At 53.1% G+C, this 10,748-nt stretch overlaps 1 non-coding gene across 1 annotated transcript; it reads right to left on the bottom strand.

Annotated features, from left to right (window-relative positions):
- Window positions 1-3,366: 3,366 nt before the first annotated feature.
- LOC111818677 lies at window positions 3,367-3,468 on the bottom strand. The gene has a single exon (XR_002822603.1). It is a non-coding gene; the product is annotated as a small nucleolar RNA U13 (small nucleolar RNA).
- Between the last annotated feature and the right edge of the window lie 7,280 nt (window positions 3,469-10,748).

Genomic DNA, 10,748 nt, shown 5'->3' with positions numbered 1-10,748 from the left:
GCTGGCATGTGGTGCTGGGGATTGAACCGCGGTGCCTGTGCTTTGCTGAGCTTGTTCTAAATAGGTGCTTTAGACCACTGAGCGCCACCTCACCAGCCCAGGTGATGTTGTTTTAACAAATTAATAAACCCCAAAATTCCAGTGGCTGACACTGTGGTTTGGTTTTGCGGAACTGGGGACTGAGCGGAGGCCCTGTGCTTGCCAGAGAGGCGCTTACTCCACGGAGCCGTCTCCCGGCCTGACGCTGTAGTTCTGTGGGGCTTTCTGTGGGGTTTTTATTCAGCTGGCTGGTTGCGAGGGCTTCGTCTTTCTTGTAGCTTTTCTCTCCAGCGGAAGTGGAGAGGGTGGTTAAGCAGACTGCGGTAGGCGGAGAAAATGGGGGGCAAGGGGGAGGGGAGGAAAGAGGCGTTCCTCGGTCTCCTCCTGCGGGTTTATACACGGTCTTGACAGGTCTTGCGGACAGTAATGCTGAAAGCAGACTGCTCTACCAAAGTGTCAGATGCAAGCGGCCAAGCCTTTGGGGTTGGGGCTGCACTCAGAAAGGCCCCTGCCACCCTAACACTGGCAGTGGGGCGCTTTCCTCTCCAGGTGCAGGAGGAGGGGACAGAGATCAGGGCCCTGAGCAGAGGAGTCCGCCCTCGGCACCCTGCTGGTCGGAGAGCAGGACAGGGCCCAGGGGAGCATGGGCCTCAGGGCCGTCCGGAATCCAGCCCCCTTCGGCCCAGGCGCGGCTGCTGGGCTAGGACAGGAAGCCAGCCAGAGCTGAAGTGGAAAGTTCCACTCTCTTCTGGGTGGGTGGCCCAGGAAACTCCCTGCCTGCTGGGACCCTCCCCACAACCAGGGCTCCACAGCCCCCACAGGGGAAGCCCGGGACCCAGGGGAAGTCCTGCCGGGTCAGACTGGCGGAGGCCAGGACTGCCGCGAGGAAAAGGCCCGGTCCCTCGGTGACGCCCCAGGTCCAGTGCTGCGGCCTACGGGCTCCTCTCCCTCGGGACTAGGCCGCCCCCTCCTCCCCTCTCTGACTTTGATCTGCCTGCCTGTCCTTGGCCCCACCTGGCTAATGGGGAATACCATCCCTGTGCCACACCCCAGGGTACACTGGCAGAACTGCTGGCACACAGGGGGAAACACTCCTGGACTCCAGGGCTGGGCCTGTGTATCTTTGCGAGCCATTATTCAGCCTGACAAACACAAAAGTTCAGGTTGTTTCTTTGTTTTGGTCTTTTTTTTTTTTTTTTTTTTTTAACATTTATTTAGTGTGTGTGTGTGTGTGTGTGTGTGTGTGTGTGTGTGTCCAGCTCTGCCCACCAGGGGGCGAGCTGGCTGGCATGTGGTGCTGGGGGATCTAACCGCGGTCCCTGTGCTTTGCCAAGCTTGTTCCAAGTACGTGCTTTAGACCACTGAGCCATCTCTCCAGCCCCTGTTTTGGTCTTTTGGGGACAGTTTCTCACTATGCAGTTAAGGCTGGCCTTGAACGCACTTTGCAACCCAGGCTTGCCTTGAACTCAGAGATCCTTCTGCCTCAGCTTCCTGGGCACTGGGATTACAGAGGTACACCTCCGAGCAGGCCTAAAAATTCATTTAAAAATGGTAATTAGAAAAAAAAAAATGTGGTGGGCAACAGAGCCAGAGCGGGTGGTCTTGGGAGTGACTGGGTTGTTGAGGAGCAAGTGCCCGTTGGAGGACCTGAAGGGTCATCCAGCCCGGGTCCATGGAGACACTCAGCAGGCAGAGGAGGGGAAGGGGCTGTCCTGCTGCCGTTGGCACCCACGCCAGGCTGCACAGGAGGCACCAGGCCAGGGAGCGGCACATCTGGGGGACGCCGAGCCGAGGACCCGGCCTGGCCGTCACGCGGGCGCCTGGGCGGGCAGGCACAACGCTCCGCGGGACGGACGCGGAGGTCTCCAGAACACGGTGTTGCACGGCCGCAGTGCGCTGAGCCTGGGGTGAGGCTGGAAGGTCTCGGGCAGGCTGCAGCCCGGGGCACACCTGCCGGGCAAGCTCTGGGTCTTCTGAGCTCAACTGCTTTTACCACAAATAAAAACAACTAAGCAAAACACCGGGAGGGCCAGAGGAGACCACGCCCCAGGATCTCCGGGGTCAGCCCGCCCGGGTCGGCTTAGCCGGACGGGAAGAGGGGGCAGGGCCCGCAGGAGGACCCAAGGGGCCCAGGGAGGGCTGACCTTGCCCGGGAGGGTGGGGAGCGGGTGGTGCAGCTTCCCTTCTGCTGGGCAGAAAGCGCGACGGGAAGCTGGCAGGGGGCAGTGGGTGGGCACCCGCGGCCGGCGCGGACGCTTGCGACCTCTGCTGGTCGGCGCTGGGAACGGAGAGGATGGATTTCGTAGTCCCTAGAGATTAAATTCTGGGGGCCCGGGAGATAGCTCAGTAGAATGCCCGAGTTCAAGCCCCCGTTACTTACACACACACACACACACACACACACACACACACACACACACACACACACAACTATTCAATTCCCTACAGCTGCTTAAAAAACTGGGAACCAACCTGAACAGAGACCTGTCCTGTGACAGCTCCAGCCCAGTGGAGAAGAGTGCTGACACAGCAGAAAGAATGCCAGTGCTCGGGCCTACCGAACCCTTCTACAGAGTCATGCAATCCCCATACTAAAACGTATATGGAAACCAGAAAGCCCAAGGACAGCCAAAGCAATGGAAAGAAACAGCCTTTTCAGAAGCACTAAAATACCTGATTTCAAACTAGCCTACAAAACCAGGTGTGGTGGCGCACACCTGTAATCCCAGCACTCAGGAGGCTGAGGCAGGAGGATCACTGAGTTCGAGGCCAGCCTGGCCTACATAGTGAGGTCAAGGCCAGCCTGAACTACACAGTGAGAGCCTGGATCTTCCTATGCGGTTCAGACTGGACTTGACCTCACTTTGTAGCCAGGCTGGTCTCAAACTCGCAATGATCCTCCTGCCTCAGCTTCCCGAGTGCTAGGATTACAGGCATGCATGACCGTAGCTGGCAAGTGGTATGATTTTAAGGCTCCAGAAGGATCAAAAACCCTCTCATAACTTTTGAGATTTTCTGGTTTCTGACAAGAATTTCTCTGGGGGGTGGGGAGATGGCTCAGTGGAATAAGTGCTTCCCTGGCAAGCGCAAGGGCCTGAGTTCAATCCCCGGATCCGCCAAAAAAAAAAAAAGAACTTCTCTGGGCAGCCCATATGTATTTGGGTTTTTATTTATTTTATTTGGCAGAACCGGGGATTGAACTCAGATCCTTGAATTTGCAAGTCAAGCGCTTATCCTACTGAGCCATCTCCCTGGCCCCTTATTTGGGTTTTTAAACAAAAGAGGAAGACACTGAAGAAAACATGCCCCCCCCCGTTTTTTTTTCCATGTCAGACAGATAATGTGCCCATGTCGCAACAAGGTTTGAGGGAGGCACACCTCATGCCTAAGGCACGAACACCCAATCATCACACTCATGAACCAAAGGATCAGCATGGCCCTTTTTATCAAGATGGCGCCAAAGGCAAAGAAGGAAGCCCTCCCAAAGCCGAAGCCAAAGCAAAAGCTTTGAAGGCTGAAAAGGCCATGCTGAGAGGCATCCACAGCCACAAAAAAAAGATATGAATGTCGCCCACCTTCCACCGTCCCAAGACACTGCGGCTCCGGAGGCAGCCCAGATACCCTCGGAAGGGCGCCCCCAGGAGAAGCAAGCTTGACCACTGTGCCGTCATCAAGTTCCCCCTGACCAGAGTCAGCCATGAGAAAGATCGAGGACAGCAACACACTCGTGTTCATTGTGGCTGTCAGAGCCAAAAAGCACCAGATCAAACAAGCTGTAAAGCAGCTCCATGAGGGGTGGGGAGAAAGCTCAGTAGAATAAGCACTTGCCTGGCAAGTGCAAGGTCCTGAGTTCATTCCCCAGTACCACAAAAAAAAGTCTAATAAAAAGAAGCTCTATGACATGGATGTCGCCAAGGTCAATTCCCTAATCAGGCCCGATGGAGAGAAGGTATATGTTCGGCTGGCTCCCAATTATGATGCATTAGATGTTGCCAACAAAATTGGTGTCATCTAAACTGAGTCCAGCTGGCAAATTCTAAATAGATACTGTCTTTCCCCATTAAAAAAAAAAAAAAAAGAAAAAGAAGGGGGCCGGGGAGATGGCTCAGTGGAATAAGTGCTTCCCTGGCAAGCACAAGGGCCTGAGTTCAATCCCTGGTTCCAAAAACAAACAAACAAACAAAAAAAAAAACAGCCGAGGATGCAGTTCAGTGGCATAAGTGCCTGCCCTGCAAGCACAGGGTCCTGAGTTCAATCCCCAGTACAAAACAACAAAAAATGTGATCAAAAAAAAAAAAAGAAAAACAAAACATGGAATCTAGCAGAACCTTGGAAAAATAGCCAGTAAATTATATCAGTCAAGAGAGCTACTTTATCTTTAGGTTGCCATTTATCATAGGAGGAGCCTGCAGCTGCTTCAGTTAATTGAGGTTGGAGCCAAACATCTTCAGCTACGGGCTTATCTTGTACTTTGAGGTGTGTCATGGTTTGAGGTTGTTTTTTGGGGTTTTTTTTTGGTGGAACCTGGGCTTGAACTCAGGCCCTTGCGCTTGCCAGTGAAGTGCTTATTCCACTGAGCCATCTCCCCGGCCCCTGGTTTGAGGTTTTTTGCAAGGGGACATATTTTATAAGATTATTTTGGGGCAGGGGAGATGGCTCAGTAGAATAAGCACTTGCCTGGCAAGCACAAGGGCCTGAGTTCAATCCCCGGTTCTGCCAAAAAAAAAAAAAAAAAAAAAAAAAGATTATTTACAGTCACCCAAAGAATCATATACAGAGAGAGTGCAGGAAAATATGTACACACACTAAAGACCAAATAATCCAGCTGAGGGCCTGGATCCTAATATCCTGCATGAGTCCATCTGAAAGCCTAGAGCTTGTAACAGCGCCTCCCACAAGTCCAGCTGGAGGCCGAGAGCCCAGAACGATGTCTCATGCAGCCTGCTTCACAGATCTGCGCTAGAAAGGCCCAAAGATCCATGGTGGAAGCTAGAAAGTCTGCCTGCGGGATGAAGGATCCACGCCAGCAGGGTGAGGGATCTGAACTGGAAAGCAGCGCTAGAAAGCAAGGCTCAAGGTAAGCCCCGAGCTCCCCCAGTAAGTACCACACCATCCGCAGCAACAGTGAGGGCCCACGCTCCTCTGAGGACAAGGAGAGCTGTTCCCATCAGGAAAGCCAACATGATGGCTTCTCCAGGAGGCTAAGCTGTGCACCATCTTCCTCTCTGGAGCCAGGAAGTGATGCTCAAGATGAGGAGCAGAGCTCCCCAAAAGTGAGCCATAGGCATTCTCAGCAACGACAAGGTCCTGAACTCCTCCACAGACGAAGACAGCCACGTTTACCAGGAAAGCCAGCATCACAAGGCTCCCCAGGAGAATAGCCCCAGAGAACCAGGAGCTTCCAGCCGCTCCAACACCTTCTCCAGACAGCTTCTCCAGTCCTGCCTCGTAGGCTGTGCGGCTGGCAACATCCTCAGCGGGCCTCCCAAACTCAGCACCATGCTAGTCCAATTCAGCTGGACATAACAAGCTAACTACCAGTTAGAAATCCAGTACAAGGTGTCATAGCTTCGTGGGCCAATACAGACCCGGGGGGACTAGTGACTCACAGAGGTTCGCTTACTGTGAGGCCACTGCCCAGCTCCAGACGAGGGCCTAAGTCTCCAGCAAACTCACATGCAAACATGAAGCCAACCGGTTAATACTAAATCCTGCTCTTATGGAGCAGAAGTTAGTAGTGGTCTCCATCAAGGAAACATGTGAAGCCACTGGCACAGTGAGCAATGTCCTGGGTGGGCTCTAAAAGCACAGGAAATAATAGCAAGAATTAACAAATGAGGGGGCCAGGGAGATGGCTCAGTAGAATAAGCGCTTCCCAGGGAAGCCCAAGGGCCTGAGTTCAATCCCCAGTTCTGCCAAAAAAAAAAAAGAATCACGAGCCGGGGAGATGGCTCAGTGGAATAAGTGCTTCCCTGGCAAGCACAAGGGCCTGAGTTCAATCCCCGGTTCCGGAAAAAAAAAAAAAAAAAAAAAAAAAAAAGGGGCTGGTGAGATGGCTCAGTGGTCTAAAGCATCTACTTAGAACAAGCTTAGCAAAGCACAGGGACTGCGGTTCGATCCCCCAGCACCACATGCCAGCCAGCCCTGCCCCCTGGTGAGCTGAGCTGGACACACACACGCACACACACACACACACACACACACACTAAATAAATAAAATTTTAAAAAGTGATATAGTTGGGTCAGATGTCCACTTATATTTCTATCTTTAGGTTCTGTATTAATTTCTATAGTTGCTGCTCTAATTTGTATTCCTGCTAGTGTTATTCCTTTTCTCTTACATCCTTGTCAGCGTGTGTGTGTGTGTGTGTGTGTGTGGGCGGAGGGGTTAGGAATTCAAGCCAGGAACTTCACACTGAGCTACATCGCCAGCCCTTTGTTTATTTATTTATTTTTTTTTTGGCGGAACCGGGGATTGAACTCAGATCCTTGCATTTGCCAGTCAAGCGCTTATCCTACTGAGCCATGTCCCCGGCCCCCCTTTGTTTATTTCTATTTAAAATTTTGAGACAGAATCTCACTAAATTGCTAGGTGTGTTGAATTTGTAGTCCGCCTGTCTCAGCCTCTATGAATGCTGGGGTGACAGGTGTACCCCATCATGCTGGCCTGGCCTGTGTTTTGCATTCCTGCTGATGGGGTGAGGTGGAATCTGAGTGTGGTGTTTTTTTTTTTTTTTTCCTTTGGCGGAACCGGGGATTGAACTCAGATCCTTGTGTTTGTCAGTCAAGCGCTTATCCTACTGAGCCATCTCCCCGACCGCTCAGTGTGGTTTTGACTTGCCTTCTCTAATAGTTAAAGATATTGAGCATTTTTCCTATACATATTGATCATTTGTACCTCTTCTTTTTTCTTTTTTAAATGTGTTTGGTACAGGGTCTCACTGTACAGCTCAGACTCGTAGTGACCCTCCTGTTTTCAGCCTCTCCTGTGCTGGGATTACAGGCGTATGCCACCATGCCCCATTTTGGTTGCAGGCTCAGCGTGCCCAGGGTTGGGGCCAGCGCAGCAGGTGGTGTCGGGGATCGAACTCCGGTACCTGCACTTGTTTAAGTAGATACTTAGACCTCTGAGCTATCTCGCCAGCCCTGTACTCCTTTGAGAAGTGACTATTTGCCTCTTCGTTGATTGGGATGCTTGGTTTTGGTATGTGGTGTTTCGGGTAGCTGGTAAAGGTTTTCTTCCACTCTGTAGATGGTCCCTTCACTGGGCTGTGTTCCTTGCTGTGCAGAAGCTTCTTAATTTGATGTGATTCTTTTTTTTTTTTTAAAGTTTATTTATTTATTTATTTAGTGTGTGTGTGTGTGTGGCCAGCTCAGCCCACCAGGGGGCGGGGCTGGCTGGCATGTGGTGCTGGGGCATCGAACCGCGGTCCCTGTGCTTTGCCAAGCTTGCTCCAAGTAGGTGCTTTAGACCACTGAGCCATCTCACCAGCCCAACACCCATTACTTCTTGATATATACTCAAAAGAATTTAAGTCAACATATTATACAAATGCCTGCATTTTCATGTTTGTGGACTAGGGAGATGGCTCAGTGGCTCAGTAGAATAAGCACCTGCCTGGCAAGCGCAGGGTCCCGAGTTCAATCCCTGGTTCCACAAAAAAAAAAAAAAAACCCAAAACCTGTTTCATGTTTGTTATGGCACAATTCCTAACAGCCAAGACATAAAAGCAGCCTAAATTCCCATCAACACATGAGAGGGTGGCACAAGGGCGGCATAGACACACAACAAAGTATTATGGAGGGGGAGGGGAGCTGCCACTATGGAGCACAGGCCGGCCTTGAACTCACGGAAATCCTCAGCCTCTGAGTGCCAGGATTACAGGCCTATGCCACCTCGCTCAGCTTCACAATGGAGTACTATTGCTCTGCCATAAAAAAGAAGGAAATTGGGGACCGGGGAGATGGCTCAGTGGAATAAGCGCTTCTGTGGCAAGTGCAAGGGCCTGAGTTCAATCCCCAGTTCCGCAAGAAAAGGAAGAAGGAAATTATGGCTGGGTGTGGCAAATGGAGGAGGATGACACAGAGAGACATTGGGACTAAAGCGCCTGCTCAGGCATGCTTAGGGACCACAGTTTGATCCTCCGCACCGCTTGCCCCACCAGCCCCACCAGCCCTACCCTCAGGGCAGGCTGAGCAGGCCAGAGTCCAGGCCTGATGCTGCATGCCTGTAATCCCAGCGCTGGGGAGGCTGAAAACAGGAAAATCACTGCAAGTCTGAGCTGTGCAGTGAGACCCTGTACCAATTACATAATTAATTAATTAAAAATAAAAAGATGTGATGCTGCCTGCTGGTGTTCTGTTGAGTATCACGTGCAGCAGCGGGGCTCACTGCCACCAGAGAGGTGCGCTGTGCATGAGGCGGCTGCAGCAGCAGCAGGGCGTCTTCTGTCTGTGGATGCTGAGTAACTTGCCTCAGGGCAGAGAGGAGGCAGAGAGAAGAGGAGGGAGGAAGGGAAGGTGCTGGGGACAGGACCTACCCTCCACATGTGTGCCCCAGAGCTTCTTCCTCCTGCCCAGACCCAACTTGACAGCACGCTGGGCTGTGAAGTCATCATGGCTGAGTCCAAGCTGCAGAGGGAGACCCTGCAATAACCAAATGCATTTTTTTAAAAAGGCAAAAGAAAGAAAGATTATGTCCCTTGCAGTGAAATGGATGGAACTAGAGGCCATCGGGTGAAGTAAGCCAGGCAGAAGAGCGCGTACGTGATTTCTTATTTCTTTATCTGTTATCTGCAGTTCACGCTTGTAGTGATTCTCCTGCTTCAGCCTCCCCAGGGCTGGGATTACAAGCAGGTGCCACCAATATGGTGTCGGGGCCAGCACAGCATGCAGTACGGGGATCAAACGTGGGTCCTTGCAATTGCCAGGCAGGAGCTTAGACCACTAAACTATCTCCCCAGCCCCACAACATGATTTCATTTCTTTCCTTTTTTTTTTTTTTGTATTTAGCACAGTGACACCAGGGTGTCACTGCACAGATCAGACTAGTAGTGATCCTCCTGCTTACAGCCTTCCAAGAGCTGGGATTATAGGTGCGCACCATCACACCCAGTCTCAATGGGGGGCCAGGCCAGCACTGCAGGCCTGAGGATGGAACTCGGCCCCTGCGTCTGCCCAAGCGGGCGCTTTAATCCACTGAGCTATTTGGCCAGCCCTGATTTCTAAATATTTGAATAAAAAAAAATAACATGACAATAGAAGGCAGACTATTATTAGAGAAGAGGAAGGTTGGACGAGGCCACTGGGGAGATGAATATGCTCCAAATACACGTGGGCATAAAAACACCATGCTGAAACCCAACACTTTGTAAATTAACCGGCACTAATAAAAATGATCGGAGCGCCCAGAGTGGAAGAGGTTGGCCCGAAGATGCTGTCAGAAATACCAATGAACTGCGTCTCGGCTATTTTTCTATCGTTGCTGGGACAAAATACCCAACACCCAAATTAAGGAAGGAAAGGCTGTTTGTGGGGTTTCAGTCATACTCACCTGGCTCCAAGGCAGGATGGCACACGGCAGAGAGAAACAGGTGAAGGTGGCCGCAGGGCCGCAGAGAGCAAAGAGGAGCAGCAGCGGCGCAGCGGCGGGCCTCTCTCCTCTCCTGTGCGGGCTTCACGCTCGGCGTAGCACTCGCACTCACATCCTAGCAGCATTTACACCCATAATCCCAGCATTGATCATAAATTGATCACAAACTCTGGAAACTCGCCCGCAATGACTACATGAGGCTTTGAGGGGACAACGGGACACCAACCATAACAATCTGCTTCGCAGCTTGTAGGTGAATTCCAGGGCTAGGGTCTGGGTCAGAGGCAAATTTGGGAGGTGACAGCACCGGAATGCTTTTCACTGCCTGGAGAATGAAGTCGAGGGGAGAGCGATGGGCCGCCGAAGAGCGGGCAGGCAGGCGCAGCTCCGCGCACAGCACGTCCGGGGCCCTGGATTCCATCCCTGGCACCGCAGAAATGGAAAGGAAAGAAGAGGAGAGGACAGGAGAGGAGAGGGGCGGAGGAGCCGTCAGAGCAGAACCCGACCAGGCGACACAGCCCGCGCCAGACACGGCCTGAGCCTGCGGTCCCGGCTGCCCTCTCCTGGGCATCTGGAGAACCGGAACTGTCTCCGTCTGTCCCCACGCGCGGGTCAGTACGTCCCTTCAGATTTCGTTGTCCCGTCTCAGCTTTCAGTCCCGCTCCTTCCAAATCCCGAGTACCAGCCAGCCTCTTCATGGCTGTGAAGGGGGCCCTGCAAACCCGCCAGCCTTCTCTTCCTCCCTTTGCAGCGGACGACCGGCGAATCGGCTCCCTCACCGCCGGGGACCGCCCTTCACCCGCGTCTGTGGGGCCGCGGTGAGAGGGTCGCACAGGCGAAGCCCTGGAGACTCGTTCCGCACAGGGCGGAGCCCCGGTCCTCTTGGAGCACAGGCGGACCACGGCCCGCTCTGCGACCGCCCCGGAGAGCGCGGGAGCGTCCTCGACCCGCGCCGCAGCCCCCTCGCGGGCGCCCCGCGGCTCCTCTCGCACAGGACCCCCCGGAGGAGCTGCGAGTCGGTCTCTGGCAGCTCGCCGCCACCGAAGGCTCCTCACCCGAGGGACGCGGCCTCCCTCACCCCGGCCGGCGCCCGCGCCCCACCCAGGCTGGTTTTAAA

This window comes from Octodon degus, unplaced genomic scaffold (genome assembly GCF_000260255.1).
Source record: "Octodon degus isolate 3935 unplaced genomic scaffold, OctDeg1.0 scaffold00005, whole genome shotgun sequence".
NCBI lineage: Eukaryota > Metazoa > Chordata > Mammalia > Rodentia > Octodontidae > Octodon > Octodon degus.
This window is presented reverse-complemented; position numbering and strand designations above follow the sequence as displayed.